Source organism: Protomyctophum bolini (assembly GCF_963924005.1).
Source record: "Protomyctophum bolini genome assembly, chromosome: 10".
NCBI lineage: Eukaryota > Metazoa > Chordata > Actinopteri > Myctophiformes > Myctophidae > Protomyctophum > Protomyctophum bolini.
In genome coordinates, this window is record NC_137871.1 from 21,362,279 (window position 1) to 21,376,843 (window position 14,565).

Here is a 14,565-nt window from a genome sequence, read left to right on the forward strand (position 1 = left end):
CATTTTCAGAGCACGTTTATTGCAATGATCAATTCATAAATTGATTGTGTTCAACGTAGTATACTTAAAAGTTATCATTTACTTGCTTTTTAATATTAATGTTATATTATCATCATAACCGTAGTGTTTTGCCAATTCATTGGGGGTCCACTTGCCAATACCCTCGCGGTCCACCAGTGGACCCCGGCCCAGGTTGAGAATGACTGCTATCAGTGTTTTGTCGACTAATTGTTCGTCGACTACCTTTTTTTACTGACGAAAACTAAATGGAAACTAAATTAAAACCATGATGACTAAAACTATATATTGACAATTTCGTCAACAAATAAAAATGTTAGGAAAGGACTAGGCAAGAGATCCAGTATAAATAAAAGACACAAGTGATTTTACACTTGCATGCTGACAATGGCAGATCTACAAGCTCAAAACGTGTCGCAGCACGAGCTTGTAGATCTCCAATTTTTACACATTGTAAAATCAGCCATTATAACGGCATCAAGGCCCGCCAAAATACATTTTAGTTGACTAAATCAACTGTAGATTTAGTTGATTCAAATCTTATTATTAAAACTAAATGAAAACTATTCAAAAGACTATGACTATAACTAAAATCAAAATTTGCTGTCAAAATCAACAAAGCCGAAAGTGTCTATAGTACGTGATTTCCGTTGTGTGTATTTCGGAAGCTGCCCTCCCCAACCAATCACAAAGTGTTTTTTCATGACCTGGGAATGTAAACAGATGTAACGTATAACTTCCTGTAGGGGCATAGGGTGGTGCTTCCTGACCTGCACTTCCACTTCAGACACTTTTCAGTAGCAGTTCTTGTCCAGCCTAGAGAGAGAGGGGAGAGGAGGGGGAGTTGAGGGAGAGGAGAGAGGGATGAGGGAGAGGAGGGGGCGTTGAGAGGGAGGGTGGGAGGCAAGGGAGCCTATTTCACCCACGCATTAACCTGGCCAATGCTGCTGCTGCCTGGGTACCAAAACCTGAACACCTAACCAATAACCCAAAGCCACATTTTCTGCTTTCTGCCTGTGTGCGTGTGCGTGTGCGTGTGCGTGTGCATGTGTGTGTGTGTGTGTGTGTGTGTGTGTGTGTGTGTGTGTGTGTGTGTGTGTGTGTGTGTGTGTGTGTGTGTGCACGCACGTGCGTGCGTGTCATTGCTTTCGGGCAGAAACCTCCATATTTCTTTGGTGTAAATGAATGCCCTATACTTGGACATCCTGCAAGAGTGTCACACAAAAGTAGTGAAAATAGCCGAACTTGTAGATTTGGTCTATTTTCACCATTTTAAAAGAATAGAATGCTCACCTCAAGTCACCCGGGGCGTACTTACAGCCTGGTGGAACTGCTCAGCCTGATATTCCTAAACCTAACCTAAATATTAGTAAACTATATTCTTAAACGGTTAAACCTGACCTTATTCCTAACCTTAACCTCAGTAAAACGGTGCCAAAACCTATAACCCTATTCCAAAACGAAACCCCCAGTAAAAGTACGCCTAACCCTAAACTTATTTCTAACCTTATTCTCAGTAAAACAAATACAAGCACCACCCCACAGAGCGGTCGGCGTAATGAGGGCGAGCGTGTTTTAAGGCGAACATTCCGGTTACCTTTTAAAATGCTTGCTAAAATAATAATAAAAATGGAACGGTCACCTGACAGCGAGGTTATACACTGCATACTATATATGTATATTGGGGTGCAGGGGCCCATATGTTGCATGTTTTCAAGGTCGGTCCCCCCCATAAAAGACCACGAGGGTCTTATGTGGCAGCCATACCAGCAAACAGTTTGCCCTCTTGACTGCCAAGCGCTAAAGGAGGCCGTCCTAAAGCACCTCTGATTGCCAGAGGTGTAGCCAGAGATTAACAACGTGCAGCGGCTGGAAACGAGTCGCGTTTGCACACAATAAATACCCGAGCACCCCTTCCTTCCACGCCGAACGCACGAGTCAGGCCAGAGAAAGACCGTATACGGGGATTATTAATAGAACAATTATAGCTATGGCAAGAATAGCATGTTTATGCTCGCCGCTCGACACGGCCAGGGAAAACACATTAGAGATATTTAACTCCAGGATATATCCATTAAAAAAAGAGGTGAGACTTGTTAAAATGGAGACCGAGAGACTTGTATTTGCTACACAGTACTGTTACATTTGTGGACACACCTGCTTGAGCAAACACAGATGACATGGTGTACGCATGTACTGGACGTATACGACACATAAATAGAAGTGCTTAGTTTTGGAATACGTTCAATTATTGTAAATAGGGCATATTTATGAGACATTTACAGGACCCGAGGGAACATTTTGAGAAGCCTTTCTCTGTCTGAGATATAACAACAAACTCTTTAGTTAAAACAACGTGCTGTTGTCTACGGCTCCAGACTTGAACCATAAGACAAAAGTGTTCGTGAAATATGGAGTCAATTCTAATTCTCTGCCTCTCGGAGACAAGTCTCAACCCAGCTGAAGTTGAAAGTTGTTTACCCCAATGTCCTCCGTGTATACCGCTGTTTGGCTTTCCACAGATTGATTACTATGGATGTTTTTGGGGGAACTTTACTCGCCGCATCTCGCAGGGAGAGGCAAATTTGCTCGCTTGCATTTCTAATGCAAAACAGAGTGAAGTGATGCGGTTCGCTGGCTGACACCGTGTTTGGAGGGATATGTAAATGTTTAGCAGGGCCGTGAGTAAACACACACGAGGGTGAGGTGTCGGGATTTGGAGCGCTCGGAGGCGGCAACGAGCGCCAGATCCGAGCGGTGACACCCACGTGTGTCGCAGAAACAATTACATCACCCGTGGAAAGAGCCCATCGATGTAAACAAAATGAGTGGCCACGTCAAGTGAACATACTGTATACAGTGTGTATTGCTGTACACACACACACACACACACACACACACACACACTCCAGAAGCAGAGCTATGATGAAGTCAAATGTGAAATGGTCTGAACTGCGTTTAGAGCAGTGGTCCGGGGACCACCAGTGGTCCTTGAAGGGGTTCCAGGTGGTCCCCAGCTAAAGTAATCATCAAACCATTCATTTTAAGCTCTCAAGAATTAGATTATTGTTAAACATCTGCATTGCTTAATTTACAAGAAGTCTACACAATTAGAGATTGTAGAAGAATTGTCTTTCCTGTTATCTCTCCTAATGGTACAACATCAATACAGTATGAAATTGTGGACAAAATCTTACATTGTGGGTCAGAGAGGCTAAATCTCATCAAATGGTGGTCTGTGGCTCAAATGCCGAACAAATAATGGGCCTTGACATGAAAAAGGTTGAAAACCACTGGTTTAGACTAGAGTATGCAACACCTTTTTCCAAAAGTGCTTCACAATGGTCCCATCAGGGCCTTATGATCTCATACACTCAAAGGTAAAGACTTTACTGTTGTTATATGTATAGCTCAAGGAACAAGTTGCTTTACATTGGATAACATTCTAGGTGACCCTCAACCCTATATAGACAATGGTAATATGAATATAGGCTTAGGCATTCAGTGGTCCTTGGCTCAAGCCCTTTCTGTTTTCCGATTTGAATGGTCTCTCTCCAAACAGAGGAGGACAGAACTCCCTGCGATGTGTGTGTGTGTGTGTGTGTGTGTGTGTGTGTGTGTGTGTGTGTGTGTGTGTGTGTGTGTGTGTGTGTGTGTGTGTGTGTGTGTGTGTGTGCGTGCGTGTGTGCGTGTGTGCGTGCGTGCGTGCGTGTGTACGTACGTACGTGTGTGCGTGCGCTGCCACAGGTGTCCGCATCATCAAGTCCACAGGTGAAGCAGAGCAACTGGCTCAGCTGGCTGGGATGTAAAGCCTCCCTTAAGTCCCTTTATTACCACACGAGACACATGTCAGCATACCTCCAGCCCTTATGGCATGTCTGCAAGACATATGGGCCTTTGTGTTTTATGTTGAGACGTATACCTTCAACGCCGCAACAGTATTTACCCTGGCAAGGAAGTTTGACTGATATTATGGCAGCCGTATTTCATCATTATTACATGGCTGATATTGCTGACGGGTCTCTCGTCGACGTGTGATAAATTGCTCCAACGGAGAATCCCAACTGACGATGTCACGTCGGGGGTTACCGCCATGAAACCGGACGGACACCGGTCATGAACTTGTGACTTGGTTTGATTTTAAAAAATGCACGACGCTCGGCTGCTTTGCACTATACCACTATAGCACTTTGTAATAAAAGTGATAAAGTTTGTAATAAAGTTTTGTCGCAGGATAATTTATATTATGAGCGTACAAAGAATTGAGACCATCTGCTCTTCCCATAAAAAGTACTGACCAGGTAAATCAAGGTAGAAACTGTAATTGGTGATCTTCATTTCACATGTTCAATCACTTTGTGGGTGAATTGGATTGAACAAGTATAAAAGATATTCAACTATAATGTAGATTTTTGTCCTAACACAAAAATGAAATGCTATTGACAATGAATGGAGAATTTACATCATTGTAGACGAGCAAATCGGAATTATTGTTAAATTCCCATTTTAATCTAATGTAATCTTCCTCTGCCAACCTGGGGGGGGGGCGGACTGACCTAATGCTTCCTTCTATGCATGAGGAGTCCAAGCGGCTTCTTCGTTATTCCGACCAGTTCCTTTCCCCTCCATCAGGCGCCCCGGCTGGCCAGTGGGAGGTAGTTCAGAGGATTACTGCATGTTTTTTGTGAGGGTACCTACCCTAGCGGACACGGGGAGAACATGCAAACGAAAGAAAGGCCCTTTCGCCAGCTCCGCCTCGGGTATTGGCACTGATGACGCGGAGGAGAGTACACGCCCCCAGCGGGAATCAAACCCAGGACCTTCTAGCTGTGAGGCGAAAGCACTACCGACTGTGCCACCGTGCCCCCTTTTAAATTCCCATTGACAATGAATTGATAATTTATCTCATATGTGTCTGAGCAAATCGACATGTTACGTTGTGATGATGTACAATGATAAGAGCGCCCCTCACTTCACACAGGTGTGATTTTGTTCATATATAAATATAGATTATTGACAAAGCCGGATGCACTACAGTGGATTCAAAGTATAACCCACAGACTATGCAGTGGTGGGCAGGCAGGTGCACTTTACCACCCAAGAGCTCTTGTTTAGTTTTTTAAACCTTTGACTTGTGTTGTTCATGCTTACTGTAAGTCGCTCTAAGAGTGTAAAGAAATTTTAAAATAGACACTATTACTATTATTTTATGTGGGCAGAATTAGGGACCAGACATTTTTCATAAAATGTACTACAAAAGTAGCCATAATTTGGGATTAGGACAGAAAATTATATCTCTATATACGATAGATTTTCTCACAAACACAATGCTAATATCTGTGTGTCTCTCTCTGACCTTGTCCGTGACCTGGGGGAGGCCACGTTTCTGATGTGGTCCTCTCGCAAGTGACATCTAGGACCGTCCGTAGAATTCTTGTGTAGACGCTGTACTGCTTTACTGTGAGCGTCCATGCCTCTTGAGGTCATCTCCCATCTAAATGTAGAATGTGTAGTGGTCACTGTAGCTACAAGAATGAAGGTAGTAAAACTATGTACTCTCATTTAAAGCAGATAATAATGGATATATATAAAATAAAATAAAAAGTGTTACCCGTCACGTTGTCTGGACTGTAGTTGGTTCCTGTTGGTACTTTCCCCCCTTTCCTCCAACTCTGTGTTTGTCTCAGTGTTCTGTCGATATAAACAAGGAGAAATAAAATACCATTGCCTGTGCATTTCACACTCTATAAAATTTTATTAGAGCATTAAATTGCACATTTATACAAAAGGGCTGGCAGCAAAACGAAAGAAAAAAAAGAAATCAAGGCACATCATAATTCTAAGATAACAAGTAAATCCTTTGTTAAACAAAAATGTAAGCTAAATGACGCATCGTTGTCTGTCGCTGATTATTTCTGAAAGGCGTAAGGATCACTCCTTAAGCCTAATTTATGCTCGACCATACAACGGAATATAAAGTGCAGATCCACGAGCTGAGGCTGTGGATGTGCTAGTTTCGGTCACCAGTGTTGATTTCATCGACTAATACTATGAACGAAAAATGTTCGTCGACTACCTTTTTTCACTGACGAAAACTAAGTGGAAACTAAATGAAAACAAAGCTATGATGACTAAAACTAAGAAATATATTGACAATTTCGTCAACAAATAAAAACTACACTAAAATGTTAGGAAAGGACTAGTGGACAAGATATCCAGTATAAGTAAAAGTCATTTTACACTCGGTTGCATGCTGAAAATAGCCGATCTACAAGCTCACGTGTCACGCTGCAACGTGGTGTGAGCTTGTAGATCTGCTTTTCAGCAAGCGTAAAATCTGCCATTAAGACAGCATCAAGTCCCGCAAAAATGCATTTCTGTCGATAAAAAACTGTAGATTTCGTTGACTTAAACCGCATGACATTTAGTCGACTAAAAATAGACTATAACACTAAGCATTTCGGAGGACTAAAATATGACTAAAGCTACATTTAATTTTATTCAAAATACTATGACTAAACCAAAATGTAAATCTGCTGCCAAAATCAACGCTGACAGTCACACAATAAATCAGGCGTAGCGGTAAGCTAGTTAACTTCACTGTCGACGTGAGAACAGCAAGAGGTCAGGGCGAGCATGCTGCTGGCACCTACTGGGTCTACAACAAGGTGTACCAGGTTGGAAACATTTCCTCCTCAGGTTCTGGTGCTGGTAAAGACATCTGCAATCCATTTCCCCACCAGCCTGAAATACCTTTTGTATGCAAGGGCAGGTTTCCTTTCTTTTTTTTCCCTATCTCTCCGTCTTGTGGCATTTATTTGTACTTGGACTCTGTTTTCATCTTCTTTTCACCTCTCCACTTGAGACATCTATGTGTGTGTGTGTGTGTGTGTGTGTGTGTGTGTGTGTGTGTGTGTGTGTGTGTGTGTGTGTGTGTGTGCGTCCTTTTTTCTCTTAAAATTCAGAATGGAGAGGGGTTAAGGTCTGTTAAGGATCCCTGCTAAAAAACAAACCCTCAAAGGTATTTTTTCCCCCCACAGACAATGGAGGAGGGATATGTCTCTCTTATCGCTGTTTCCACTACACCCACTCCTCTCTCTGCTCTTAGAATCAGTCCCCTCACCACTTCATGGAGGTAAATCATGCAGGCCTCGTCCAAACGGCTGCCGGTGCATCTTAAATCAGCGCTCTCCTACCTCGGCGTGACAGCCGTGATGTAAAACCAGCCACTAATTTGGCCTATACATGTTCGCAGTGAAAAAAGAATATATGAAAAAGTGGTAAAACTTACATAACGTATGCCATTCTACCCGAAAGACAAAACAAAAACTGCATCTAACGTGCCCAAAATAACCACAAGAACATGTGATTCGAGGTTGGCTACAGAGCGCGATTACGACATTTTGATTACGTTTCTAAACCCCGATCACCCACCCACACACAAACTCCCACAAGGAACTATTTAAGGTGATTAATGCCTTCATTTGAACGTCCTAATCTCCATTTAGTCAGACGAGAAGCATTTCAGTCGTTCACATTTGACCCAAACACATGAACAGGCTGTACCCCTCCATCCATCCAGCTGCTGTTGTTGTTCTGACAACCAGCCCGACCAGTAGAGGTCCCTCTTGCACCAGGATTGTATAGAGACGGCCCTGTGGTGTGGAACCCCTCTGTTTATTTGGCACATGACGAGACATCTCTCCCAATGTGTCTTCAATTAAGCGAGCTATGGTCTCTGCACACCAACCCTCCTCTGGTTTGGAATGTCAGCGGCGATCCAGATAACCTTCCATACTATGTGGACATCCTGACATGTATGGCAGATTCAGCATTGCAGATGAGAGAGAGAGAGAGAGAGAGAGAGAGAGAGAAAGGGGGAGGATAACTTTTCAACTTTGGTTTTGTCGTCATGACTCGTGTCGTGTTTTGCATATTTCTGAGTTATTGCCCAGTGTCATGCATAAAATGTTCATTAGAGCGTGCACACATCTAGTCAAATCCAGAGTGGATACTTGATTTACACTCTGACAGTGTCACATTGACACCACTGCCTCACTGTGTGGACTGTGGACTAACTTGCCGTGGCTCTGGCAAACATGATAACCTTATAATGATGCGGTGGGAATGAGAGACTGAACTGAACTCACTGCACTGGGTGAGATTCTTCAGCAGCGGGGTGCGCGGGTGAAAGAGGGGGTGGTCCACGCACGCACGCGTGCATGCACGTCTCGCATGCGCACATAGTATGCGTGCACGCAATAACTCGCAGACAGACAATTCACACCCACACGTTAACTCACACTCATGCTTGCTCACGCATACACAAACAGTATACATGCACTCACTGAAACACACAGGCATACAAACACGTAGAGGAGAGCTGCCTGTAATTCTGGGAACCATGACATAACATGATAACTGGATATCTAATCATATTTATTAAACATTTAAATCTAAATCACAGATCTTTGGAGGCCCTTTGAACTTCACTAACCTTTTCACCCCTATTTGGCGCCAGTGGACACACATGCAGATTCGCACGCACACGCACACACACACACACACACACACACACACACACACACACTTCACTCTGTGAACTGTTATTGTAAGGTTTGCCACCTGTCTGCTGCTGTCAGTGAGGTCTTCTCTCTTCTATTGGATACCTCTGACTTGCCCTGTCTGCACCCTTAACCACACGCACACACACACACACACACACACACACACACACACACACACACACACACACACACACACGAGACATTCCAACAGACACATAATCACACACCCCAAAGACGGACACACATGCACACAGAAGAGACAGACGCACACATTCACGCAAAAGCCGTCGTATAGTCTGTCCTCCCTGCAGTGGTGAGCGAGAGGCCTTGACGAGTGCGGTGACCATGTCCTCTGCCACAGGAACGCAGCCTGCCTCCTCTGCCAAAATGAGGTACGGTGTGACAACAAACCTTTAAACATTCACTCAACAATTGGACAGGCTGCAGCTACCCTCGAATTGTAACGTGGCCCATTCGCTGAAAACAAACGATACGCACACACGAAAGAAAAGAAAAGAAAACGAAAGCCTTCCAGTATAACGTAGGAAGACCCACATCTTTTTTTCTTTCCTTTCTTTTTTTCCCCCAGTGATCTTTGTCTCCACGATGGCCTTCTCCAAACAAAAGCAGTCACATGAGTTCCAAAGAGAATATGTTTTGAATAAAGCCATAGAGGCACAAACGCTGAGTGGCAGAGAGCATGAAAAACATAATTATCATTAAGTAAATATGAATGTGTATGTGCATGTACTTTATGTGCAATTATGTATAAATGTGCGTATGTTTGTGTAATGTATGCGCTGTGCATATTATGAACAAATACATAATTATGTTATGTTGAGAAGGCATGTTTATAATGTATATTCTCTGTCCGTCCGTGTACATGCAGTATATACCACCCCATTTATACACACACACACACACACACACACACACACACACACACACACACACACACACACACACACACACACACACACACACACACACACACACACACACACACACACACACACACACACACACACTTCACCATGTCTCTTTGCCAAGCAGACGGGGTGACATGAGAATTGAACCATCTGCGTCTCCCTGTTGGCGTGATGGCCTGGCAGGCTGGTAACTTGTTCCAGCTGCCTGTGGGAATGGAAAAGACGATGATCTCAAAGGCGTTCCAAGTGAATGGCAACTGGGATAGAAAGGGAATATGAGTGAAAGGGAGACAATGCAGATGTAGAGGGGCGCTACTTTCTTTGAAAGCTACCCATCTTAATTGCATCTGGCTGGGTCTCAAGACTGCCGGGAGTCCTGCAGGGTGGCTCTGACCCGAGCTAAGTTCTTGGATGAACTTGTGAGGCCTTTTTTGTCTGTTTCTCAGTCAAGACGAGGCTGGGTGGGTGAAGTTCACGTCCGACATGACAGGTACACGCCACACATGACAGACACAGAGCAGGCTTACAGACGTCGGATAAGAACAAGCAGGCAATTAGACGAATGGAGATACATTTCCTGTCACTGTAGTCTCAGGTGTCCATGCACTATAGAAAATGGACAATGTGGATTTCCCCACATACTTTCTTGTATAAATTATGCTCCATTGTAATTGAGCATCCTCCTATCTCCTGGTTGATTGATTGACTGACTGACTATTTTATTTCACAGTATGTAGAATGGGTAGCCTACATTTCAAAAGAAAGCACAAGTCAATATAAAAAGGACGAAACCATGAATAGCACTCCATGTTCAATTAATCAGAACCATGATTGGCTTCCTCTAGGCTGCCTCTAAGCCAATGGGAGACATATCCATAAAATCCACTGATTCTGAACGGCATAAAACACATACTTTGAACGCCGCAACGTGAAGCCATATTGGCTGCTGTTGTGTAAGGCGTTTTTAGAACGCAAGTGAGAAGTGGAACGTGACTGGCAACAGAAGCTACAGAAGCTACCTCCTGAGCCTATGACATCCTTGTTTATCTTCATCACACAGTAACCTGTGACCAGCCTCATGGCCACCAAACATACTACTACTAATAACACATACCATTTATATAGCGCTTTTCAAGGTACTCAAAGTCGCTTTACAGAACAAAATAATTTAAAAAACTGTTTTATTAGAAAAATAAACTAGATAAAAAGGTTAAAAAGGTTAAAAACTAGACACTAATTCCTGCTGATGGTTGGCTGGAATTCACGGCTGAGGAGTTATCTATGTACAGAGGAACCAAAAGTAAAAAAGTGGCTGTTGTCCAACTACCCAATAAAGGCGAGACTGAGTCAATTCCTCATAAAATATCCCAGAGGGACTATACCATTTCGTGCACCAGGGCACTTCCTTGTTATGTTGACAGTAATGTTAATCTACTAATTGAAAGTGTTGATCGAAGGCTATTTCCTCATTGGCTTTAACAATAAATAAAGCTATAGGTTTGCGAAAAACAAAATATCACCTGCCATTTGTTTGCTCCCCTAGATATTCAGCCTCGGGCACGGCTGCATCAGCCCTCGTCACATAATTATGCCAGCCAGGGTTGAAACTGTCTACTGTATAGGCATTTTATTCTTTGCTGCTACCCAATGTCTTTGTCAGTCAGCATATGTCTGTCTGTTTACCATATGAAGGAAGGCGATTTGACGGTTCAGCGTTATTATTCTGACGGCACGTTGTTCCGACTCGCCCCATTACTAACCCTGTCCCTAACACTAACCGCACACCAAGCCACGTTGTCTGACTACTGTGCCGTCGGAATAAGAGCGGATCCACGGCAAGATATTAAAGTACACACATCTAAGCAAGAACTGCAGAGGAGTATCTAAAAAGTGAAACCTTGCAATTGTGGGGAAGAAAATACTGTAAAAAAATGTATTTGTATTGATTATGTTTGTAATAATAATGTGAATGTATTCTCCCCTCATATTTCTGTGTTGCCACTGCTATTGTACCCTACTGGCTTACATGCCAGTGAGGAGCCTCCACCGGGAGGATGTAGCGCCCCCCGCCCACTGACAGGCGCTGCCCATGCCGTAGGAGTTGCTCTCCTCACCCCTCTTGCCTCCCTTAAATTCAGCCAAATGGGCCACCGGCGTGGTGGTCCGGCCGGGCACCCTAGGCTGCAATGCCAGCCTGACAGCGCGCCACGGGTTCGAATCCCGATCCAATCTACTGTCCGAAAACACAGCCAAATGTGTTCATATTATATAGATAAATGTTCAGCCAAGCCGGATACACCACGGTGGATTCGAGGCCCTAGGCCTAGACTGGACATGTACTTTGCGTCTGCACCAGCCGAGCGCCTACCGTATCAGTGTGTTGCAAAGTACAAAAGTGAATCTAGGACATACAGCTGCTTTGTATAAAATAACTGGGAATGTGTAGCAATTCATGTTGTTGTAATGCAGGGCAAGAGAGTAGTGTAATATGGTTACAAATGTCATGTCAATAGATAGATAAATATTGTTAATCTTTGAAGGCCCAAAATGCTGAGATTCACGCATACACTTGAGAAATGCAAAAGGGCTAACACCCAGCTCAAAGAGTTTAGCTAAGCTTAGTCTCTGTCCAAACAGTTGATGCAGCGCTGTCAAAACAACGAACTGTGAGCAAAACCCTGTGATTATGCAGAGAGATGTGTATCTGGAGCATTGTGTTCGGAAACAAAGACCTGCATGCATGCAGTATGGTTCCTTTCAGAGAGCATTCTCATTTAACCCTCATTTATGTTGCCGCTCGGCTGATAGCGATCAATACATCCACATCTGGGTTTGCTGCGTGGCATGCAACGAAACTCACAGGCAATACCACCGCATACTTAACAATATTGTTAGCGCAACCACGCTACCAATTTCAGGATATGTCCGAATTCCGTTGACAGTGGTGACAGATACGAATCAACATATGGTCATGACATGACAGGCGAGCAAAGATATGAAAATATATACCTAGATTTTGTTCAGTGACGATGAACTACAAATAAGTGGTTTGGATAGGGAACTACAAGTAGTGTTTTTGCTGTTGTCTCTTCTGTACATGTCTGTCCAGTGAGTAAAACAAAGTTGTAAACAGGACCACAATATTTATGTAACACCCCTGAATGGGCGAGCCAAGGGTCAAACTATAGCAACCTTTACAGATTCCCAGGCAGCATGTACGGCAGATCTACACTTACACCATGTATTGGTTAGAAACAGAGGGAATAGGGATGTGGCATTTACATGTTTTCCTATCCGATTTCTACAAACTATGGTTCTATATCCATTAAATCTCTTCAGAGCCAAGAACCAAAGCTCAACGTGACCACGAAGTTCCCTGAAGAGAAACAACCATATTTAAAAAAAACAATAAAGAAGACTATTCATCCAAAGGCTGATGTATTGTATTTTCCTAATCCTATATAACGGTTATAACCCAGACAAAATTTTGACTTTTATAAATGATCGTTTTCTTTCCAGTTATTTTGATTGTCAATTAACCCGTATGAATTGGTGTCAAGGGGTGGTGGTTAACAGCAGACCCTGGACCTGTGAGAATGTTTGGCAGGAAGAGCAGAATACATCGGCTGTATGAGAATAGTAGGATTGCTTTTGGAGAGTGAGGAGAATTGGGGGGGGGGGGGGGGGGGGCACGCGTGTTATCCATTTAGTGCTCAGGCTAGTACAGCAAAACATACATTTCTGTTTTCAGAAAGGCACAAATTAATGCTTGTTTTCAACAAAAAAATAATAATTAAAGTGTGTGTGTGTGTGTGTGTGTGTGTGTGTGTGTGTGTGTGTGTGTGTGTGTGTGTGTACTCAAAAGTGACACCTTAGGTCACTGTGCGGTATTTCCATACTCAAGCGGACATGGGGACCCACGTTGCTGTTCCTTGGAGTGGATAGCACCACTCAAAAACTGTAATCAATACTGTACTGTACTGTACTGTGCTGTACTGTACTGTACACCATACTGCACTGTACTCTGTAACGTAGTACTGTACTGTACTGTACTGTACTGTACTGTACTGTACTGTACTGTACTGTACTGTACTGTACTGTGTGTAGTACAGTACTGGCTCGGTTCTGTACTGTAGTGTACTGTACTACTCGTACTGTACTGCTCATACTGTACTGTTCAAACTGTACTGTACTACTCGTACTGTGCTGTACTACTCATGTACTGTGTGTGTGTGTGTGTGTGTGTGTGTGTGTGTGTGTGTTAGGCTGCTCAACAGTGACACTTGGTGGTCAAGCAACGCTATTTCCATACACAGGGACAGACACACATCGGAGTGGCCAGCACCACTCAATAATAGCACAGTTACAGGTTTATTTTTCAGAGTGAGTGGCTGAAATGGACCTTGACGGTACCCTCCCATATTTTACTATTATTTTAAGTCCTTGTGTGTGATGCTTTGGCCAATATCATGAAACATTCATGCCTATAATACATTTATCTGAATTATCTCAGCATGCAGTAACTTAATTGAAATTAACAGAAAAGTGCATGTAGGTGTAAAATAGGTATAATTTTACGGTAAACATTTAAACTGTATCCATTTTGTATGAGCCTGCATTTCATTCAGTAACCAAATATTCAACTATTTCTGGAAAAGTAGATCATCTGTAAATACATCATCATCTCCAAGTCAATTTGACTTTGGAGATAATTAGTGGGGAATTTGACTGGGGGGGAAATTAACTAGAATAGTGAGTGCACTGGCAAATGGTACAGTAAGGCATGCTGCTGTGTTCCTAAAATGTGACCTCTGTTGATGGTCTGGTCCAGGCTGGGTCTCCAATCTGTTCTGTGTGTGTGTGGTGTGAGTGAGTGTGAGTGTGTGATTGTGTGCGTGTGCGTGCGTGTGTGTGTGTGTGTGTGTGTGTGTGTGTGTGTGTGTGTGTGTGTGTGTGTGTGTGTGTGTGTGTGTGTGTGTGCGTTTGTTCCTCCGTCATAATGGGGACACATGCTTGTTTACACAGTCACCTACAGAGGACCTCAAACAGTA